Raw genomic sequence first — 22,477 nt, forward strand, 5'->3', positions numbered from 1 at the left:
CATTCCGCACTATACTGTTTGAGCTTGGTTGCGGGCTTTGGCAGTTGCTTGCAAATATGCATCAATGGAGTAACATCCCCCATTATGACGAGTCTCAATTAACTGTCGATACTTACCGTTGATTTACGCAAAATATGTTTCAGAAAAATAAGAAATATGAGCGCGCACCAACAGTCACCGCTCAAAGCCTCTACTTCTCAATTTACTCCAATCTACCTGTTCACTCGGCGCCAACAATGACTAAAAAGATAGATATACATTTTTGATCTCTACTCACACAGCCTATATTTGTCGCTCTTCAACACTTCACTCTTCTAATATATAAAATACACAGACACACTAGTTGACTTCAACATATATATCCTCAGCACTCTTCACTGCTGGTATCCAGTCAAAATGTCGAAAACATTTGGTCGAATGACAAAAATGTCGAAAAAATGATGTCTAAAATTTTTTTTAGAATGCTTTCTTTTTTTATTTACATGTTTTTTTGATTCCACAAGTAAAAAAAAAGGGTTAAAAGAGAAAAAAAATTTAAAAAGGGGGGTGGGGGGAATCCCCCCATTTCGAACAAAAAACAAACAAAAAAAGACATTCGAAATTGTATTTTTCGACATAATTTTTTTGACATTTTGACTTTCGACCAAATGTTATTCGAAATAGTGACTGTAAACCTTTGCTGCTATCTCCCTCTCACAGATATTGTCCATGTGCAGCTCAAGTACCCACTTTGGGTTTTGGAATGACTCCTTCTAGATGCTCCTTGAGCGTAGGACTCTGGGTTTATATAGGCTCTCCTCGTCATACATGAACCAAATAACTCCCCATTACTTTATACTTTTACCACAATCCCCATTCGCCTTTTGCCTCCTGACACTCAGGATCATCTCCCCCCTCCAAACGGCCACATCGTCTTCAGTCCGCTCAGCACCTGTGGAAACCAGGAGAGATTTTGTGAAAAAGGGACCCGTCCCACCTGTATCAGTCTTCTTGCAAGAATTTCTATATCGGCCACTCTCCACAAGAAGCCTCACCATCCTCCATCTAAATGGCGGAGGACGCACAATGTTCCGAAATCTCTAAAAGCCTACTAATCAACGGATCTGAACCATGCTCTCTCTGCTACCAAGTGGACCTGTGTGGACCCTTTAAGACGCGGTAACTGTAACTGCGATGGATAGGGATGCAGACCTTACGCATACATCAATAATCAGACCGACTCAGAAAGTTTGGCAAAAACAGGGAGTACAACAGGCAACAACGGACGCCGCACAGCTCGCTCAATGAGTTCTCGAAAACATTTCATTAAAAAAATCCTTATATAGCAAAAATGTGTCATAAGTGACATCATACTATGTGGCAAAGTAAGAAAACCTAAGTAGGATTGTGGTTGGTGTACGGGGAACATCTACACATACTTTCTATGAGGTATGGGGTTGTGATTGGGTCTCTAAAGTCAGGTGGACAACTAAGCCCACCACAAGTGCAAGTCATCTTCCGTGTTGGACTAATACACAATGCCCTATTGGCTTCTCAAACTATAGGGCTCTTTGATACATGAGACTCTAAAATTGGTTGGTACATCTGTACCCTTCTATAATATTCCACTTGCTGGCAGCAAGCAAGCTTGTACCCCAGGTGGTGGGAGGTCAGCCTAGTCATGCCTCCCACCCAATTAGCCCAACATTCATCATCACTCCTGCGGCCTGCCATCCAATTACTATGTTTGAACTTCACCATGTGCAGGCTCTCTGCACTTGAGAAAAAAAGGGAATGAAGGCATGGCCTTATCTTCTGGTCTCGGTGAAGCTCGCCCCAAAGTCTATTTTCATCTGACCATGTGACTCGAGACCACGTTTTGCACTCCTTCGTTGCATTTTATTTTATTAAATGGAGAAAACCTGACGCTTCTAGTGTTTGTTCATTACACCTCAAACAGGAGCTCAGATCACTTCTCACATTATTGTATCCTTTCAAGTAGATAACCAGGCTCTCAGCAGCCCCTACTCTTGACACTGGGCCAGGCAAGCCTTCTTGAATCTTCCTTCGCCATCAGCTATTCTATTCTGCTGCTCCACAATTCCAAATCTTTCATTCACGTGGTCCAAGTTTATTACAATGGTCGTGGATCATCCAGGTTCTATACTTTCCTATACATATGCATTGGTGCATCACCTGCAATCTATTTACTATGTAGCCAGCCTCATGATTACTTTTTCTACTTGTGTTACTGCTTCTGTACAGTTGTAAAATGGTTTAGCATTTTCTTCAGTGCTTCTCCGCATGTGCAATCTTCATTTCGCTCCCGAAATGTTTCTTAATTCGCTGCTTCATCATCAGATTCTGTAAGGTCTATATTCTTTCTTAATCGGCATCTCTTCTGGGTGCGTCATTTTTTCTTCATGTGACATCACCAGTCTTCTTTTTCATTTTCTTTCACACTTCTTCCTGAACTTCCTTCAGAAGACCATCATTTCTCCATGGACACATATAGGGTTTTCTTAATGGATACCTTGTTTCAAGGACTCTTCGCGGTATAGGTACCATTACTGGCCTTGCGCATGTCGCAAATGTTCCAGTTGCCAATATATAGGCACGATGGGGGCGGGACTTCCGGTAGGAGTACTTGGCTTCTCCTCCACAATAGCATATCATTACATCGCCATAGTGATTCTCTAGGTCTGAGGCCCAACAACACTACCGCCATTTTGACCATGTCGTGGTCTGACCAGCTAATGGTACTGATTTCACTGGACGTTGCTCTCTGGGTATGTTAATGATACACAAACTAGTAGTCTATCCTGGTTCGGGACCCATGGCCCGGGGGAAAAAAAGTAAAGCCTCTTGTAGCCGGGTGGCATTCCCTCCAAACATCCGTTAAACTTTGGTCTGTCGTGTATCTGATGAGGCCCCCCTCCCCTTTTGTGCCCCCACCTCCGGGTGTGCCCAGACCCCCGCTGTGATCCATGACCCGATCTTCCCCCATGTTAAAGTCTCCTCCTAACAAGAGGAGACCCAACGTATGGGTGAGTACCTCTCCCATGACTCCCAGTAGGAACTGGGACTGGCCTAGGTTTGGGCAGTAAACCATGGAAATGGTCAACAGAGCTCCCTCAATAGTCCCTGACACCACCAGGGCCCTCCCATCTCCCGTCCTACAAACCTGTGGCTCCGCTATACAGATCCTCTGATTAATGAGGATACCCACTCCTCCCTTGTTGGTCTGCCCAACTTGAGCCCCTGGGATGTGCCTTTCCTCCCCTCGAATCAACCTCATCTCTTGGACCAGCAACACATCTAGACACCTGTTTTGAAACCACCTGCCCAGCAATGAGCGCTTAGTGGAGGAATTCAGGCCCTTGACATTTAAAGTCCTCATCTTAAGGGCATCAGCTCGGGCCCCTACGTCAAATTGTGCCATTCTGAAAAATACACAAGTGTCCTGACCACACTATTCTCCTCGGGCCCCAGATATGCAACCGTTCTGGACTGTCCCCCTCCCCCTCCCTACTCATCCTCTCAACCCCTTTCCCCCTCTCCCCTACCTCCTTTTCCTGCTTCTAGCCCCTTTCCCCTTCCCCCTCCCCCACCCGGTCCCCTCTAACCTGGGACCCCTTCCTACCCTGAGAGAAGTCCACCGTGGATGGTCCATCAGAGGTGACCAATGCCTCACCCACCGTCTCCTTTCTAGGCTCCCTTCTCTCTGTCTGCTCATATACCTTGCAGACCCCCTGGGGCCGGCTGTTGAAAATCTGTCTACATTTCTCTACCTGTGCCTCAGTCTTATTTGGCTGTTGGCGGAATGTTCAGCTTCTTATATTTCCTTCCCACTGGCATCATCTTCTCTTTGTGATTCCCTTCCTGGCTTTGCTCCATTGCTGTGCCACTCCTGTTCTCTCTGGATCTGCGTTTGAAGCCTCCTCTTTTAGGACATGTAGCACCTGTTGCGCCTCCTGGCGGCTCTTGATACAATAGTACATTTCTCCTCTTTCAAATGACATTGTGAAGGGGAAGGACCAGTGATATATGATTCCTTTCTCCGTCAGCCATTGTGTTAGGGAGCGGCAGTCTCATCGTCAGGATAGGGTAAGACTCGAGAGGTCCTGAAACACTTTAACCATGTCCCCCTCGAATTGAATGCCACGCAGCACTTAGCTTTCTCGAGCACTCCCTTCGTTTCCCTTTACCTCAGGAAGCAGACAACTATGGACCGCGGGCCCCTTCTGCCTCCACTGCCGCCTTTGTGGGCCCTTTCCAATTGGACCTCCTTCCCCCCGTCCGCCATGAAAATAGAGTTGATCAATTCTTGGATGTTTTGTCTTACATCTGCGGCCGTTTCTCCCTTTTGTTCTCGTATCCCGAGGATGTGTATGTCGGTGTGACGCTCCCTGTTTGTGAGGTCATCCAGATGAAGCAAGGTGCCTTCCTTCCTAGACTGTCTGTCAGTCGTGCCTCATACTTCATGTCTCGAAGGTCGACCTGCAGGTGGTTGTTTTCCATCCCCTCCATTTTATCTTCCAGATTATCATCCCTAAACCTGAGGTCACATATCAAGGCTTGGATGTCGGTCTGGATGGCCTTGATTTCCTGAAAGATATCTTTCAAATCGTCCCTGATTAGAGCCTGCGCCCTTCTGCCCCCGGCCATGGTGTCCTTTTTCGTTGGGGTGGCACCTGGGTCACACCCCAATTGCCTCCTGAACTGTTGTAGGGTTGCTATCCCTGATGCCGGGTCCTTCTGCAGTGTTGTCTGGCCTTGCTTTCTCTCCAGTGTGGCTGGATGAGTTGGAGCTGCCTTGGGGAGGGTTCCAAGCCAGGTCCTGTTCTGTTTCCCCTTATCGGGACCTGCGTTTGCTGTATGCTATGGCGTGGAGGGATTATTTGATGCCTGCCTGGGGCCTCCTCTGCTACCCCTACCATGCGTATTGGGGGTTTCCGTCTGTGTACCCGTGTGTCTGCGTTCTTGGGGGGGCACAGGCCCCCTGGAGTACTGTCAATGGGGAGTCTCCCGTGCTCCGGGGCGGGCCCACAATCCAGCCATTCTCAGAATATGCACCCCCAGTGCTGGCCGGTTCCAGTGATGTGGATCTGTTGGGCCCGTGGGCATGGGGGTAGGGAGTCAATTTATGGCTGGTTACTTGCCTGTTACCCTCCATGGGCCACTCCCAGTCCCTGGGGCAATCTGCACCTGGTCCTCACGAAGGCGGTCTGGGCGGCGCAGGGTCCACCTCAGCTCCTCTATTCACTGGCAGGTGCAGCCAGTCCCCCACCCCCTTTCACCTCCTGGGCCCGGGGGTGCTCCTCACCTCATACACCATTTAGATCCAGGGATTCTGGTTGGCTCTGTGGTCCAGATCTGTGAAATCCCAGTTTGCTGCCTCAGTGTTGCTTTGGCCTGTCCTTGCCTGCTTGTCACCACCGTGGGTGGGGGGGTCAATCAACCACCGTGGGTGGGGGCCAATCCACCCACGCCCTGCTCTGAATTTGCTCCGTTGGCTTGCACTGCTCCCATTTTGTGGGGGATCGGGTCTCCTCACATTCCACTGCGTCGGTTCTTCACCTGGTCCTGGGCGGGATTCTGGCTGGGTGTGTGCGGATCGCGCACAGCTCCTGCCCTGGCATTGCCGAGGCCGGGCCCGGCCTTCCTGCGCTAATCGCCGGGGGGAATGTGTGTGAGGCTCCTCCGTTCCGCACACTGGGTATGCCGGTCACTGCAGATCTCACTTCATGAAGAAGCCCAGCTTGTAGTAGCAGGGGAGAAGCAGTAATCTGCGCATAATGTCGGTGTGTTGCGGAGCTCCATCTTTAAGTGGCCATCATGGTCTGCGCCCCCTGGTGGTCTCTGAATACATGCTTTTAAAAATTCCCACTATTTTCAATTGTCCTAAGTTCTTGGACATGTAGCACCTTTCAGATAGGTCTAAGGGCAATCATTTACCTTTACGACTTTCAATTATGTAGCCTTGATTAATAATGTATTGACTTACAATCTTGGGCCCTAGGCCCTTTAACGATGAGTTAATTACATATAATTGGAAACCTATTTGATGGGGGTTGTTAAATAAACTTGGTGTTATGCTCTGCATAATGACATTTTCATAAAAAATAATTTTAGATGTGCACCAATGTATGAAAATAATTACCTTTTATTGTAGAAAATGTTTCTTTATTGGCTATGAAAATGCGCCCAATCTTGAATAAGTCAGTAAGAGCTGCAAAAAAATGTAGTACCCAGAATATGTTAGTGAAAGGTGGTTGGTTTCACCTCGAATGCAGGTTGGCTAAACGGGATCTTTTGACTGTCTTGAAAGCTGATACTAAATGTCCAGCTGAAATTTGTGGCACAATGAAACATTTTCAAGACATCTCTAGGAGAGCCAAAGGTAACTCTGTTCAACTGAAATGGACCGAGCTAAGGGAGGTAGCATATTTCAGAAATAGATGCTCTTTTTGTTGTTTAGTTGCCTCAGAATTATTTTAATCTGTACCGCTTAAACGTGAGATTTATATCTCCACCCGGTGCTGGAATTCTCAGTTTGCAAAGATCTCTAGCACTGTGACAAGCAAATCCTAACTCTGGGCTGATCCTTCCCCTTTGTTTGAAACAATCAGTTGGGTCTGGGAAAGAGAATTCTCTGTTGAGGAGATTGTTAGGAAATATCAAATGCCATCCTCAAATAAGAGCCCTGGCTTTTACTCTGTGCCAATGGATGTTTTTAAATCCAACATTTAGTTTTGGGCCCCTTTATTGACAGTGATTTTTAATATAATTTGACACACTAGAATAATTCCTTCATTTTAGCATGTTTCCATGATTTCCTGTCTTACAAGGGAGATAAAAATGTGCCAGCATATTATCATGCTCTTTGTGTATTGGATTCTTTTCCCAAGCTTTTTCACAAATTGCTTCACTCAAGGCTCTTGAATTGGATAACCATTAATGATATATTGCCCCCATCTTAAGGGGATTTTCCCTAAGGTTTATGAACAATGAATCAAGTTATAATTTTACACTTTATTATTGCAAACTAGTTTTTTGCTAGTTCCCCAGTATATCAGGCATGCATGGACCTTAGTGAAGCTTTTGATAAGGGTAATTGATCTAAATGTTCATCTAGAAACGCTGACTATTTCTCTCCAATTATTTTGCAGGATAGAGGTTTCACATTCAAATCCCTCAGCATGTTAGAATAGTGAGGCTGTTGAATGTAGAGAACAACTTCCTGTATTTAGTGTTGTTCGGCAATGGTGTTTATTGGCTCACCTCCTGTCCAATGTATATGTTAATTCCTTTGGGAAGACTTTAGTGAATCTTATATTAGAATTTACATCAATAGGGGTTCAGCCATTATCTATTTTAAGCTACATGAATGATACCATTTTGTTAGGTCATAATTCTTATGCAATTCAATTGTTGATAAATGGAAATTCCTCATCAAGGGATTTATTTATTAATTGCAATAAATGATAAAGCATGGTTATCAGTTCTAACAGGAGGAATGATTATTCATATTAATTGTAATAAATTAGAGTCACTTATTTTAACTATTTTGTGTCACCTTTTCAGATAACTGCAGAGGCCATCTTGCAAACAATGGGTGGGATTTTACAATCTCAAAGTGGTTTTGGTAACCAAGCATTCACACTATTTTAAGGATGTATTATGCCAAACCAATGTCTGGTGCCCTTTGACGGGCCAGAGCTTTGGGGATTTGAATCCAGTACTCAAGTTTAGGAGGTCATATTTTAAAAATAATCTTCTGTGGCTCCCAGGTTCTGTGTCTAACTTTGCATTGGATCAGGAATTAAAAATGGGTACATTAGTGATGAATTAAGTAGAAGGCCAGTTCTTATGTGGATGTGGTTATGGTCAGATCATGCGGCTTTACTATGCATAAAAGTGGTCTGTGATGTTCTGGCTAGGGAATCTGCATGTCGTGTTCTTTGATTGGAGCATGTCAGTAATGCATTGAATTCAAATAACTGTTCACAATGGTTCGATGCACCTGGGAATGTAAGCAAGAAAGATTGATTGTTAGTGCCAGAAGTGCACTTTATCATAATTTTCTTGAATAGAGAGAACACTGACAATTAACTGAAAGGGTTAATAGGACACGTTTTGCAATCTCGTCATAGGCATGCATTGAGTCTTATCTGTTATGGATACATTCTGCCTTATTAAGGACGTTGGTCATTCATTTTAGGTTTCACCTTTTACCTATTGGTAGTGTAACCTGAAAAGGGAGAGCATACAAAGATGACCCTGCTCCATGTTCTTTTGCCTGGAGTTTGAAGAGTCTGCTATGCATTTGGTTATTTTGTAGTAAATATCTTGCATTTTGTCATAACACTACTTTACCTGTTTTATTGTGTAAAGGTTTTTACTCAATGACAGCATGATTTTTTATCTTATTTATTTATTTCACAGTGGCGCATGGTGTAGAATTGTGTCTCTGTACTTCGACCAGAATCAGACTGAGATCAACTACAAAACTGTCTTTTATTCTTTGCATTTTAAATATTTCTATTCTTGTTTTGTATCTGTTTATTTTACATTTTTAAAATGTATTTTTTTCGCAACTGTATTTTATTTTTGATTTCGTCGAAATAAACAATGATTGGTTGATGACCTAATTAAAGCAATCAAGAAGACCCAGGTTCCAGAATTAAGGAGAGTGATGGTTGTCAAATTTGCTACATATTATAAACATCACCATTATTAAGAATTCTATTGCCAAAAGGATAACTTTGCTACGACAGGTGAGTGAATAGAGACATTTAAGTTTGAAGTAGAATGTGGAAGCACCAACACTTTCAATAGTTAGACCCAAGAGAAGGTACAATAATACCACAGATGTGTTTGCACAGTGTGCTGGCTTTACTCAAGCGCAAAAAGAAAGCAACGATGCACAGGCCTATGCATCAGGGAAATTAAGAAATACAGAAATTAATTGCAGTCTTAGAGAGAACAAGGCCCTAATGAATGGCATTCAGGAAATATGGGTGGGGAACTATGTTTGCAGGCTGTCCCCATTAACCAATAGGTTTTACAACCACATGTGTCTAATCGTGATTTAGAGTACATTCGAGGGTCGAAAGACATGATGGTGAAGCATCCATCAGGTTTTCCTTTGGTGAAAGCAGACCTTAAAGAAGAGCAGGATGTCATTATTTCATTGTCACAGTATTCGCACCCAGGGAAGGGCGCTAAGCCAATCGGGGAGGGGGGGGGGGCTGAAACAGCGGGCCAGAATGCAAATTCTCCACCCGCTTTTCCAGATGGTACCATCTGAGGCCCTTTACTGAGTGGCACCGTACCATCTTTTATTTTTGTAATGTGGGGAGGCAATAGGGATCTTCTCCCTGTTGCCTCCCCACCACCCCAACCACCAAAAGTAACCAAACCCTTTCCCCACACCTTCCCTTCTTACCTGCTGGACCGGAGATTTGTGCTCCGGTCCCCACGCTCCTCCCATCTCCCGGCTACTGCATAGCCACTTTTCCCTATGGCGGCAGCCATCTTGTCGTGTTTTGTTTCTCAAAAGAATCTCTTGATGGGGAAAAAAAAAGAAACCCTTTGCAACCTGGATAAACCCTGGGGTGCAAATGACTTTCACTCTTGCTGTGTGGGCAGACAGGACTTTAATGGCCCCCCGGCACTCACCGAGGCCCTCACGGCTCGGGATGTGGGCTGTTAAAGGTCATGTCCACCCCACACAGCATGTGTGAAAGCCATAACGGGGATCAGTAAAGAAAAATGACCATATGATTGATTAAGCATGGGCTATCTATGATGACGTGTCCTTACAAATACTTAAAAAGTACAATTAAGAATAAACAAAATGGGTTAATTTTGGAGAATGAGATATTGACATAGTGGATAATCAGAATCCAACTGGATTATGAGCAAGAGATGCTCCTTAAAAGTGTGAATAGTGTGATGCCAAAGAATGTGGGGTGCACGCTAACGTCCCCCCTCCCGGTTGGACTCCAGGCATACACTTGCTAACGAAAAAGTTGATAAAGGGGTATTCATGGGCTTTGGTGGATAAAAGAACGAAAGAATTGGTATGTTAGTGTGCCCTATCCCATATACGTGACACATCTAAAAAACGGTCAGCAAGCCCCTATTGTAGTGAGTTCAGTTGGAGGTGATCCATATAATAAGGGAGTTTATACATAATGGTATTGCATAGTGCTTTTGGGGTGGCCTCCAGGTCCTATCGATTGGTTTGAGCAATTTGTGTAGATTGTCAGACGGTGTGTAAGGGAATTCAGAGGTGAAGGGGTGGCTCTCATTTTTTTCAAAGCGGTGCATGTTTTTTCCAATCCACTTTACTTGTATTGCTCTATTTGCGGAGTGGAGGCAGAGATTGGGTGGGCCGAAACCTCCACGCCACCCGCTCTGCAATACAAAGCTGAGGGCATTCATGCCAGCATGACATTTTCATGCTGGCTTTTAGGCATCTGAATGGTGTGCAGCCCCCTTGCTTTTAGCATCTGCCAAAGGCAGGTGGAGTGCATAGGAATCCATGCAAATGCTGCCTGCCATGGTTGGTTACACAATTTGCAATATTAAGTGCAAAAAGAATTTGCAAGCACGATTCCCCCTGCTCTTTCACCTTTTTTTGCACTGCTAGTACAAATGACCGCAATTGCATGGATGGAACCATTGTGCATGTAAGTGCAAATGTAGCATGGTCCCTTTAGTGAAATGCGCTCATTGTTTTAAAATAAAATCCTACGCGTTTAGTAGCGAGGGTCCCACTGTAGTTTTTATTGAGGATAACAGGGTGTGGATGTAATCAATATTCACAAAGGAAAGTTGGAGGGTTGAGGAATGGGGCACCTGTGCACTTCTTTCTACAATCCAGGTGGCAATTAATTAGTGGGAAGAATGCATGGAGCTCTAAAGGAGTGTGTCCAGATCGTTTTATCGACTGGGTTTGAATGGTACGAGACGCTACAGGAGACCTGTGGCTGTCTATTAATACATCACCCCATGCAAGCACGTGGATGTAATCTTTTACACTACTTAGCAAGAGGAAACGGGGAGCTAGTCATTCATACAAATGGACGAAGATAGCAAAGATAGTTAATAGAGACAAACGTTTAGAAGAGCTAATCATCCGGAATGCAAAAGCTACATTCAAAGCATTCAAACAACAGAAATATGCAGTGAAACAAATGTGATTTTGCACATGCGATTGGGTTCAGGCAAAGTTACTCAGCAGTGTTCCACCTGCTGCCCCATCACACAGGCAGCCCCTCTGCCTGTCCGATCCACTGCCCCATCACACAAGCAGCCCCTCTGCCTGTTCCACGTGCTGCCCTCGTCACCCACACATCCACATGTGCATTTCCATTGGGACGTGCAGCACCACCACACCCCACCAGGCCGAGTCTTATGCCACAGACAACAGTGCTGGGGATGGGGCTGTTGAGCTAGGCGTAAACACCGACGAGGACACAGAGCACACCCCAGATGTTCTGGGTACATTCAGAAGTCCTGTAGGCTCGCCCAACCCATCGCTCCAGGGGCTGAATGCAAGTCTCGCATGGATGGAGGAGCACCAGGACACACTGACCACACTGGTGCAGCAGCACTTAGAGGAGTCACGCCTTCAGAGGGAGAGCAATCAGGCTTTTGGACGCAGGGTTGCCCGTGCCATTGTGCGTTCGGCCTGTGCCACTGTCCTCATGTCTCGGAGGGTTCGTGAGGGCAATAGTGTTCAATCAATCAGAGACAATGGCACAGGCTATCATACCACGTCTACCACCTAAAAACACGCCAATGCCCTCCACCACCACGCCTGCAAGCTCCCAGGCAGGCAGTCCCAGGAGAAGATCAATGCGCCTGTCTGGCTCATCTCATAGGGACAAACATTCTACCAAGCGTGGCAGGAAGTAGTGCTGAATCATTGACACTTGCTTCACATGTTAATATGTTGGGCCTGGGAGGTGGGAGGGTACATTTGGGAGGGGGGTCCATAGTTGGGATAGATAGTTGGGGCCTGGGAGGTGGCAGGGTACGCTTGGGAGGGTATTGTTGTTGGACCTGTTTTCATTTGTCTTGATTATAATACATTGGGTTGTGCATCTGAATCACTAGTTGACCACCCATGGCATCCCGCCGCGGTCGCACTGCCATGCCATCATTGTCATCCTCATCCTCCTCATCTGCAGCGTCCATGTTTGGGGGCAGTGCAATGTTACGTCGAAGACACATATTGTGCAGCATGGCACATGCCAGGACAATTTTGCCAACCTTGATGGGGCTATACATTAGTGCCCCGCCGGATCTGCTGAGGCAGCGGAACCTGGCCTTGAGCAGTCCAAAAGTCTGTTCTATGATGCCCCATGTACGGATGTGTGCCCGGTTGTAGGCCTCCTCATGACTGTTCTGAAAGGTGATTGCATGTTTGTGGTGGAAATTTCTTGTCAGTGATGATAGCGTGTACACATTTCCAGGATTTTGTTAGCATACAACATAGTACATGCCACAGATGACCCAATAAATATTTACAATTTTGCATGTGACAACTTTTCCAGTATTCCAATGTTTGGTCACTCATTCCTACTGAGACTGTTTGGCCTGCTCACTGTCTGCAGTCATGATATGGCCTTCAATGCTACTACATGTCTTATTCCTTTCAATGTAAACAAGGGTGTGTGTCTGCCTACTAGGAGCCTCATCTCTTGTATGGTGCTAACAATCTGCGTTTTGCACCCGCAGCGCACAAGAGGCAAGACACTGCTGTGTGCAGCGGGCCCAGTAGGCAGTGTGCACATGGGAGCACCTGCCACTTTCTCTGCTGTGACAATACTCCCATGTACAGGTCACCATTGCATAGTATGGCACTCCATGGTTAGGGGGACTTTCAATTTGCTGGTACATGGATCCTTGTGACATGGAAAAATGTCCTGGACCTCATGCAGCGTTAAGCCAGGTGCATGTAAGATGTGTGCATATGCCCCTTCCCCCACTACACAGAGGTCACGCATTGGTCATTCTACTCACCCAACAGCAAGGTGCACTGTGGTGAGTGCCTATTTACCCCCCCCCACTAAACAGAGGTCATGCATTGGTCATTCTACTCACCCAACAGCCAGGTGCTCTCGCCGATGTGACGTGCCATGTACCCTTGCAACATGGAGTTCCGTAAGACCATTTAGTCGTGTGTGGATCCTGGAAAACGTGCACAGAAATGGGTGAGGAGGTGTTCAGCATTACAGACCATCTGCACGTTCGAGGAGGGAGGGGAATTGTTTGTGATTTCTATACACTGCCTCAATGGCAAGTCTGGCAATCGACTCCACATGGGTGCAATCTAACGCGCCAAAGCAATTGGGCATGCCTACAAGGGCATGGAAGGCCACTTTGGTGGCATTAACCTGGGCAGGGGTTCAGGGTAGGGCAATGTGGTATGCCACATGGTGCAGCAGTGCATCTAGTACCTGGAACAAAACCCTGGAAAAACAGGGTTGTGACAGCCAGTGCAGCTCACCCACGGTGTGCTGCTATGTGCCGGTTGCAAGGAAGTGCAGTACCGATAATACCTTGAGCAAGGGGGGGTTGCAGTCTGTATGTTTATCATGCTGATGATGTCGTTGTTAATGAGGGTGACTATTGGTATTATGGTCTCCCTGTCAAGCCGGTACAAGGTGTGGCTTTGTGTTGGGGTCAGGTTCCAGGGCGAGGCCCTGATGCGGGGTATTGGAGGCTGCCTGCGGGGTGCTACCTGCTGGACATTGATGTTAGGTATGGCCAAATGGTTCCTCATTCGCCACCTGCACCTGCGCCACCTCCTATGCCTCTCTGCTGCATCTTCTTCAATAGCTCCTTGCCAGTTCCCCAGCCCAATTGCTGCTACAGTGACTGCCAGCATGGTTGTGTTGAGAGTTGGGTTGGGTGTGGGTTTGGTCCTTTTGTACATGTGTGCAGTGCAAAGTCAGTGCAAAGTCATTTTATACTGCAAAAATAACCACTTGCCCTGACTTTGCACTGCAAAAATACACTTTGAACACTTCCATTAATTTGTGTCGGTAGTGTAAAGTTACTTTTCAGCAGTCCAAAGTCACTTTTCAGCAGTGCAAAAATTCCATTAATCGGAACCATGTACTTTATAATTTGATTCACATGTAAGTGAGGACTCAGGCCCGCCTCCCACACACAACCCAGATTTTTTACAGACTGGGTGTATCTGGTAGGCAACCCGAAGAAGGCCAGACAAGGGATCCCAGATGTAACTTTGGACAGCTTATTTTTTGGCCATAGAATAATAACCTCCAGCTTAGAAGGATTCAGTTGGAGTTTTGTAATCCAACATCCAGCATTGAATCATTTCAGCACACTCACCAACCCTTCCACCGCCTCTTCTGGGTGGCTTAAGCGAACAGAAATCTGAGTACCATCTGCGTGTGAATGATACTGTAATATAAACTGGCCAAAAATATTGAGCAAAGAGCAAACATAAACGTTAAACAGCAGGAGCAACAAGAATGAGCCCCGTGGCACTCCACAAGTAACTGGTAATTCATCGGACGTGTACGGGCCGACCTTGACCTGTTGTCAATGATCAGTTCAAAATCACTCAAACCATTTGATTGCTTCCTTCAAAACCTGAGCCAGTGACACAAGTCTAGATTTAAGTATGTTGAAGTCAACTTTGTCGAATGCTGCAGACAGGTCAAGCATGACAAGCATGCTAAACTCACCCTTGTCCGCAGCTTCGAGGAGGTCGTCCCAGACTGTCACTAGGGCCGTCTCGGTACTGTGACCTGGTCTAAAGCCAGATGGATAAATATCCAGGATGTTGTTATCTTCCAAGAAAGTCTGCAGCTGAGAAGTGACAACTTTCTCGAATATCTTTGAAGGCCAAGGACGGCCAGCAATAGGACGATAGTTTGATAAAATGTTATGATCCAAAGACAGCTTCTTCAGCAATGGAGTAAAGTAGGATTTCTTCAGGGCTGAAGGAACACTTCCTTGGATTAACGAGGCATTAACAAACCTGTCTAAAGGCTTACTAAGGGCCTTCTCGTGTTGTTTGGCTAGGCAGGCTGGGATTGGGTCATAGGAGTGATTTTTTGCCATAAGATATTCAATCAGTTTCTGAACAATTTCTTCAGTCACTGGTGAGAAATATCATTCTGGTGTATTTTTCTTATGATCAATCTCATAATCATTGTGAGGGCCAATTTGCAGAGAAGCAGTCTGAGCCTCAACATTTAGTCTAATCTGGTCAATTTTCTCAGAAACAACGAGTTAAAATCATTTAACATGATTTGGGAGGCTTGTTGGCTGGCATTTACACACTCAGGATTAGAGAAATTTCATATGACTGAAAATAGGTCTTTCGATCGATTATCTGCGTGATCTATTTCCTTTTGAAGGCATTGGGACTTTGCCAGTGGGATTCTGTGTATGCCAATATGCTCAATCTCGTTCAGGAGACGCGAGTTCAGTCACCTTTTTGCATTCTGGGAATTGTAGTCATGCATTTTCCCATTATAAATCCATGACATGTCCCAGAATGCAAATATAAGCACAGGCTGCATTATCATCTGCCAAATGGAACGGGCATGCTGGCATGTATAATGCATTACAAAAAAAGCTTGCGTACCATCCTTACAAATGACTCCAAAAGATTTCTAGTGTTCAAATAAAAAAGGCACTTTTGCTTCACTGTTGAACCCATTACAAAGCAGGTATATTGAGGTTGAGAAGAGAGCAATATTGCTGCCAAGTGGCTCCATGCCATGATGGGCAATTTCTCCCAGTCACAGCAGTTTAGAGAATAGCACTGCTGGGATTTGTAGTTCCGCCTATTCCGTTATTAGCACACGCCTTCAAAGTTCAAGAATGCCAAGGGCAGAGTGCATGGGCACCAATGTTTGCTTTGAGTTAACTTGTTATTTGAATTCATTTTATTTACTAATGTATATTTACAAAAGTGACAATGTGTGGGTTTGTGGCTGGGTTTGTGGCTTGGCAAAGTTTTGATGCTTATACAATTACACACTGTTTCACCAATCTGCACCAGATTTTGCATAGTTACCTGTTAGGACCCTCCAGACAATACTAGCTACATGACATTTGGATAGCCCACCCCTTTCACGAGATTTCAGCACCTTCACACGTGAGATGGTTGGCTGAAATCAGCAAAATATCAATATGGTCGTAGACGGACCACTCTCGACATGAGGAACACAAATCAAGTTCCATATGGGACCTTGAAAACCACATTTCAAGGCCTTATGAAGCATTGGTTTGGGAGCTAGTTTTACTGCAATGCATCGCAGCAAACTGCACTACGTCACAGTGAGGCGACAGGTGGGGAGAGAGCACAGAAGGTCCCAGCATGCAACAGCACACCAACTCTCGCCTCCCTACAACGTCTGCTCTGGGTATGTCAGCCAGCTGCACGTGCCCTTCTCAGTGCACTCTCCTTCAGAGTGCAAAGCACATCAAGCGATAAGCGAATCGGAACAGAGATCCACAGGACCATTGATTTTTAACAATTGATAAGAGTGTTGTCATATCTGTGAGGAATTCGACCATCCGCACAGGGAGAGTGCACTCGCCTGGGCTTTTTGATTTTTTTGATAAATGAAAACGAATGATGGGAGATCTACCTCCAAGGACGGTGTGAGGCCATTCCGCACACAGTCCATCTGCTTATCGCACAAAGCGCATAGTCACATTTACTCTGAGAAGACACAGCCTACAGGCGCTGTCTTCCCCTGTCATATTCAGCTGGAATGTGACAGGACCGGGTACATCAAAACATCTCAATAAGGGGGAAGGCACACCTTCCTCCAGCCATGAGCAGCCTGATTTAAATTTCAGAGGCTCCATGGATCTGCTTTCCTTTTGTACTCTGGCTGGCGGCAGTGCATACTAACAAGATCATTGAAGCAGGCCTAGAGGAGAGGCTTGGTTGCCGAAGGAGACAACAGGAAGGCCGGACTAACACCCCTTTGGTATGCAATGTGTCAACGTGAAGCTAGTACCCACCTCTCTGTATGAAAGGCAGTGCATGGCCTGTCTGGGTCCAGCAGTTACCGCAGGTGTCCCTGCAGAGCAGACCCCTTTCAGAGGGGCAAAGGATGTGATGTGGGAGAGCCAGGAAGTTTGCTCCCAGCACATACTTCAAGGGAAGCCTGCGCTTTAATCAAGACTCACAGTGGGTTCAGTTAACCAGGAAGACACTATGATCTACAACAGACAGGAAGATGGGTGGGACTTAGGTATATGTTGCCACCCCTTGCCTTTACTGTTGCTGCGCACTCTGTTCCCGACTGCATGCCTAACAGAAGACTGTTGGTGGGCCCCCAGAATTAGTTCATCAAGGTAGGCTTAGCCTGCACCAATCACTGGGGCCCATTTGGCTTTAAGAGAGGGCTGAACCCCTCACTTGTCAGATCATCTGAAGACTTTGAAAGGAGTACGAAGGACTCATTTGGACCCGAGCTGAAGGTACAGTCTACCTTACATCTTCCGCCAATGAAGGAAGGCCAGGAGTTCCAAGAGGGAGCAAGATCCTTACCCTAAATATCTCCCAGGGACCAGAGGGAGATACCGGATTCAGATGAGCTGTCCAGCATACAGCGTGTCCTGCTAGGTTCTGCCAGGAAGCTTCCCAGGTGGGAAGTGCTGGAGAGTCTCTGGACAAAGGATAAGGCCGTTGCCTGCAATCACTCTCCTGAGTTTTGGGCCCTCCGCTTTGGAAGAACATGAGCTCTGTGAAGAAGCTAGGAGGAGTGCCACACAAGTACCATCCAGCGTCCATCCTTTAAGTACATTTTTGAGACACTCAAACCCTCGAACCCCACCCGGCTGCAACGCTGACTGTTGTCATACCACAGTCACAAGAGCTGTCCGAGCACCTCGACCAGTATTCCAGAACCGCCAACCAGCACAGAAACAACGATTCATGGCCCCTAGCTGCCGTGCCAGACAGCCTGCAGAGATCTGCCCAGCCTCGCTTGACAAACTGCCTGCCGCCTGGTATCCGCAGCTGTCTCGCGCCACTGACTCTGTTTCAAGGGCTGCGAAGCACCCAGGAACTGCCTCAACACTGTCAAGCACCAAGAACCTTTTCTGCACCAGGTACATTGTGGTTCTGCCCCCCTGGTCCATTTCCGAAGGCCCTTATAGACAGTTACTACCCTTTGCCCCCTTGGTGCTGAAACGGAATAACCTTGAACTGTAAGACTGAGTATACTCCTGTCAGTATCCAGAGTGCATCCCTTTCCTCTGTGAAACTGTCTGTCCTCGGTGTTCCTTTACAGGGTGGGATGTATTTTGTAGAGTGCTAGAACTGTTGCAGTAATACAAAAGTTGATATTTTTATACAACCTTGACTGGACAGTCCCTTTTATCATTGGGTAATAATTGTATTTTCGCTGTGTTGCAACTAACCAACGATCCACAATCTTTCAGAGATAAGCCTGCTGTTCTGTCCTCGTTGCCAAAATTGGACAAGAAGATTTATAATTTGCTTGTGTTTCCAATCTGTTCGAATCCCTTCTGGCGTACTAGAGGTGTGGGGCTGATTGATGTTTTAGAAACCGATATTCATCCCTGGACCACTGGTGCCCCAGAAGTTGATTTGTCACAATGTCTGTCTACCGACACAGTACACGGGTGCTTTTTGCTAGTTTAAAACATTTTTCTTATTTTAATTCATCATTGATATTGTTTCCTTGTAGAGCACTGTCACTCGCCAGATTTTGCCTGGACTCCATTGCTCTTGTTTCATTTCTGTTGAAAGACTTCAATTGTTATTCTTCTGAAACAGGCCTGAGGCGGCCATGTTACCACAACAGGTGAAGCCAGTTATTTGCATTGTATCTCTGTTCACTGATGAGCCTGCAGAGTCATAAGGCACCAGAGGCTCTGGCTAATGGCTCGCACACGGTTCACTCACTGAGCGGGCATTGGCAGTGGGAGCACCGCTGGCGCGTCGGAGGCAAGCGCGTCTGTGACCAACCAGGCCAGTCCCAGGCTAGGGCCAGTTGTACCTCCTTGGACTAACTGGTATTTTTCTATTCTGACTTCATCACGATTGATATGTGATACCCCCCACACTTCTATTGCTAAAGGCATCATACTCTCTTTCTTTGAAAGATGAGGACATTTTGGCGTCAGGATTCCTTTGCTATACACAGGACTGGATAAGTATCACATCGGGGGGCAGAGGCGTTGTTGGGTGGGTTGAGGGGGTTGTAGCCCAGGGTCTTTTGTTTGTAGTCCCGGATAGAAGCTCATGGTTACAACCAAAAAGGCTAGCTAGCCCCCAGTCCTGACAGTCCCAAAATTAGCATAGCCCCAGATCTTTTCCAGAACTAGCAACACCCGTGATGGGGGTGATCCCCAGGTCAAATTATATTTTCCCGGACCTCTCTTTGATACCTGCTCGAGGGATTGATTATAATTCCTCGACTGATGAGAACAGTGGCATCAAAGCAATGTGGATGCGTGTGTGGACAGCTGTTCAAATCTGTGTTTATATCCACAATCTTATTCGCGATATACTTTTTATTACTGACACGTAGCCTACAGCCTGTAATGAGTCCTCACAAAAAGATTTGACCACAACAGGATATCAACTGGCAATATATAATAACAAATGGGGAAAAGTTCGGAAACTGGGAGGGAGTGGTGGGTTGTTGTGCTAATTTTTAAACTAATGACGGCTATCAAACCTAATGTGAGTCTGGGCAATGCTGACTTATTGCACGTTCCGTGTTTATATTGTTTATTGAAACTACCACCTCGGTCTACTGTGGATTGCTGGTCTTTCTTCACACAGTATATAGCACGCCTCTCCACCCTCCCCCCACCGCCAAGAGCTGCAAGATGAGCATATTGGGTCAAACCACTGGTTTGATGTTAGGGATAGTCAATAAACTAAAGCTGCTGGTGGACTTCGGCAATTGATCCAAGATCTGTTGGATTCGGTAGGCCATACACTGGACTGTATTTTTGATAATTCTACTTCAATAACAGTGTGATAAGTGATTTTTTTTTCTCCCTTTTCCGATCATGCTCGGATTACCCTTTCAATAATTATTTTTCATTGGGCTGGGAGGATAGCTCAGGGGCAATGTGCTGGCCTTGGAAGCAAGACGATGCGGAGCAACACAGGTTCGATTCCCACAGGTTTGATCCCTGGGTCCAATTACAATTTCAAATAGGACTATAGGAAATGGGGCTACGCAAGGCTGATTCATGTCACGGCTTTGAAAAATAGACACCCAAAGCTCCTTTCTCCTCCTGAAAATGGTTAATTCCTTTTACTGAAACGAGTTGAGGAATGCCCAGTGTCTTCTCCAGCTTGATATGAATCTATACAATGTACAGAAAAAAGGAATACCATTGATTTTGAGGGAATGTGGATAAGGTGATGAAAAATTGATTAAAAAGGAACGATTTCATTCATAAATAGTTCATGACTGTGTTGCTTTGGTTTGAACTATCTATTTCAATGTATTCATGGGAATCAAGAAAGTAGAACAACAAAACTGTGATATTGGCCTTGTGAAAATCGTACCGTGCAAGTGCATGACAAGGTGGTAAGTGCAAGGGGGGGGAGAAGTGTAGGAGTGCGGTACCCCCAAGGGTGGGGGCAGGCAAGTGTTGGGCGGGCCAAGGAGGCAAGTGCCAGGGGAAGAGCTGGGAAGGGAGGATGAGTGCGGTGGACAGGGAGGACCAAGTTGGGCTAGTCCGACAAAGCGGTCCTGAGCTTCAATTAGCTTCCAGTAAAAGAAAGGGTGTGCTTCAAAACTCTTGGCCTAGTACATCCCTCCTTGCAACGCCATGCAACAGGTTTTGTGCTGACACATTTCTCTTTTTATGTCCCCTCCACGTCGCTTAGGGTCAGCATCACCATTGCCAGACCTAGTAAAAGTCTCAAGTTTTACAAAGACGTTATAGAGCAGCAGAGCAAGTTCTGTTTAAGGAACTGTCCTCTGGAGCTCCCTTGCAGTAGAAACCTTGCATGATATCATATCGTGCTTTATTCAAAAACGGGTCTTTTTCCACCCTAGTTAAATGTCATACTTCTCATTCATGTCTGATTACGGTTAGGAGTCCTAGTGCCAATATGCTTTGTTTAGGCGGACGTTTGAACTTTAGACCAGTCTGTGCCATACAGTACCAAACCGGAGCTCTCACATTTCTGCAGGCCATGAGTAAACATTTCAACCAGTCCAGGTGTCTTCTTTACATATGGAACTTGTAGTCTAAATTTAAAAGGGGGGAAAATCAAAACTACAAGTCCCATAATGCAAATTATAAGGCCAGGAGAGGGTGGCCTTTCCATGGATAAGCAAAGACAAACCTGAGAGGTGTATGCATGCAGCGTGCTAAATGTGCAGGGGCAGATGAATCTGAGCCTTGTGGATTGGTAGCTGTTGTAAGCTATGAAATATGGGAAGGCATCAGTTACATGACTTTGGTCACACTCGCCTGGGCCACAGTGGCTCAGAGAAGCAGCCAGAGAGGGGTCTCTTCGTCACTCAGCCTATATATATTAAAGGAACACACCACAGAAAACCATGGTGTGGAGCTCAGCGACAAATGTCTGATTAAGGTTGCCAGATGACACATGGCTCAGCCCTGGGCTTTCAATTCCCTATCAATTGCATTCTGGGAGTTGTCGCCTTGGATCACTTCCATTGAATTCAATGGTGTAAAGTAAAGGCAGGTCCCAGGACTGGAATAGGGAGTAATCAGTGGCAAGGAGTCATCTGGTAACCTTATATCTGATCATCTACGCCAGGGTTGTCCAGCTCCAGGCCTCCAGGATCAGGAACATGTTAGATTTTCAGAATAACCCTCATTAGTATTCATGAAATACATTTGCATACAATGATTCTAAATGTGTATACACATTTGTTATCATGAATATTAATGAGGGATATCCCGAAAACCCGTCAGGATTCCGGCCCACGGGGCCTGGAGTTGAACAACCCTGATCTAGCCCCCCCAAACTCCCTACATGTCACACCTCGGGGAGTGCGTTGGTCCTTAGTCTCATCTCACCCAGTATAAACAAGTGAACGCTCCAATGAGTTAAGTCTTACTACATTTTATTTTTGATTCACTCACAAAAAGATGAATGAATCCACGTGCTCCATATGAGTCTTCCCTGTGTGGATGCAAGCTATGCCGGCAATTCAGCGTCGCAATGCGCATCACCGTTCCAGAAGGGTGACACGGACATTTCTAAGATAAAGGGGCGCAGGGGAATGTTAGACAGCCTCGCACTGGCCTGTAGGGCAATTTCCAAAACAGAAACGCAAAATGATTTTGTGGGCTGGTTTTTTGTGCCAGAGTGTACCACTTTTTTTGTGCCATGTGGGCCACTTAGAAGAGCTCAGGGTCAACATGCTCGCCTTGGAAGCAAGACGACACGGAGCAACACAGGTTCGATCCCTGTGTCCGCGCTTAGAAACCTCTGGGTATT

The sequence above is a fragment of the Ambystoma mexicanum genome, chromosome 9 (genome assembly GCF_040938575.1).
Source record: "Ambystoma mexicanum isolate Mex_15411 chromosome 9, UKY_AmexF1_1, whole genome shotgun sequence".
In the NCBI taxonomy this organism is placed as follows: Eukaryota; Metazoa; Chordata; class Amphibia; order Caudata; family Ambystomatidae; genus Ambystoma; species Ambystoma mexicanum.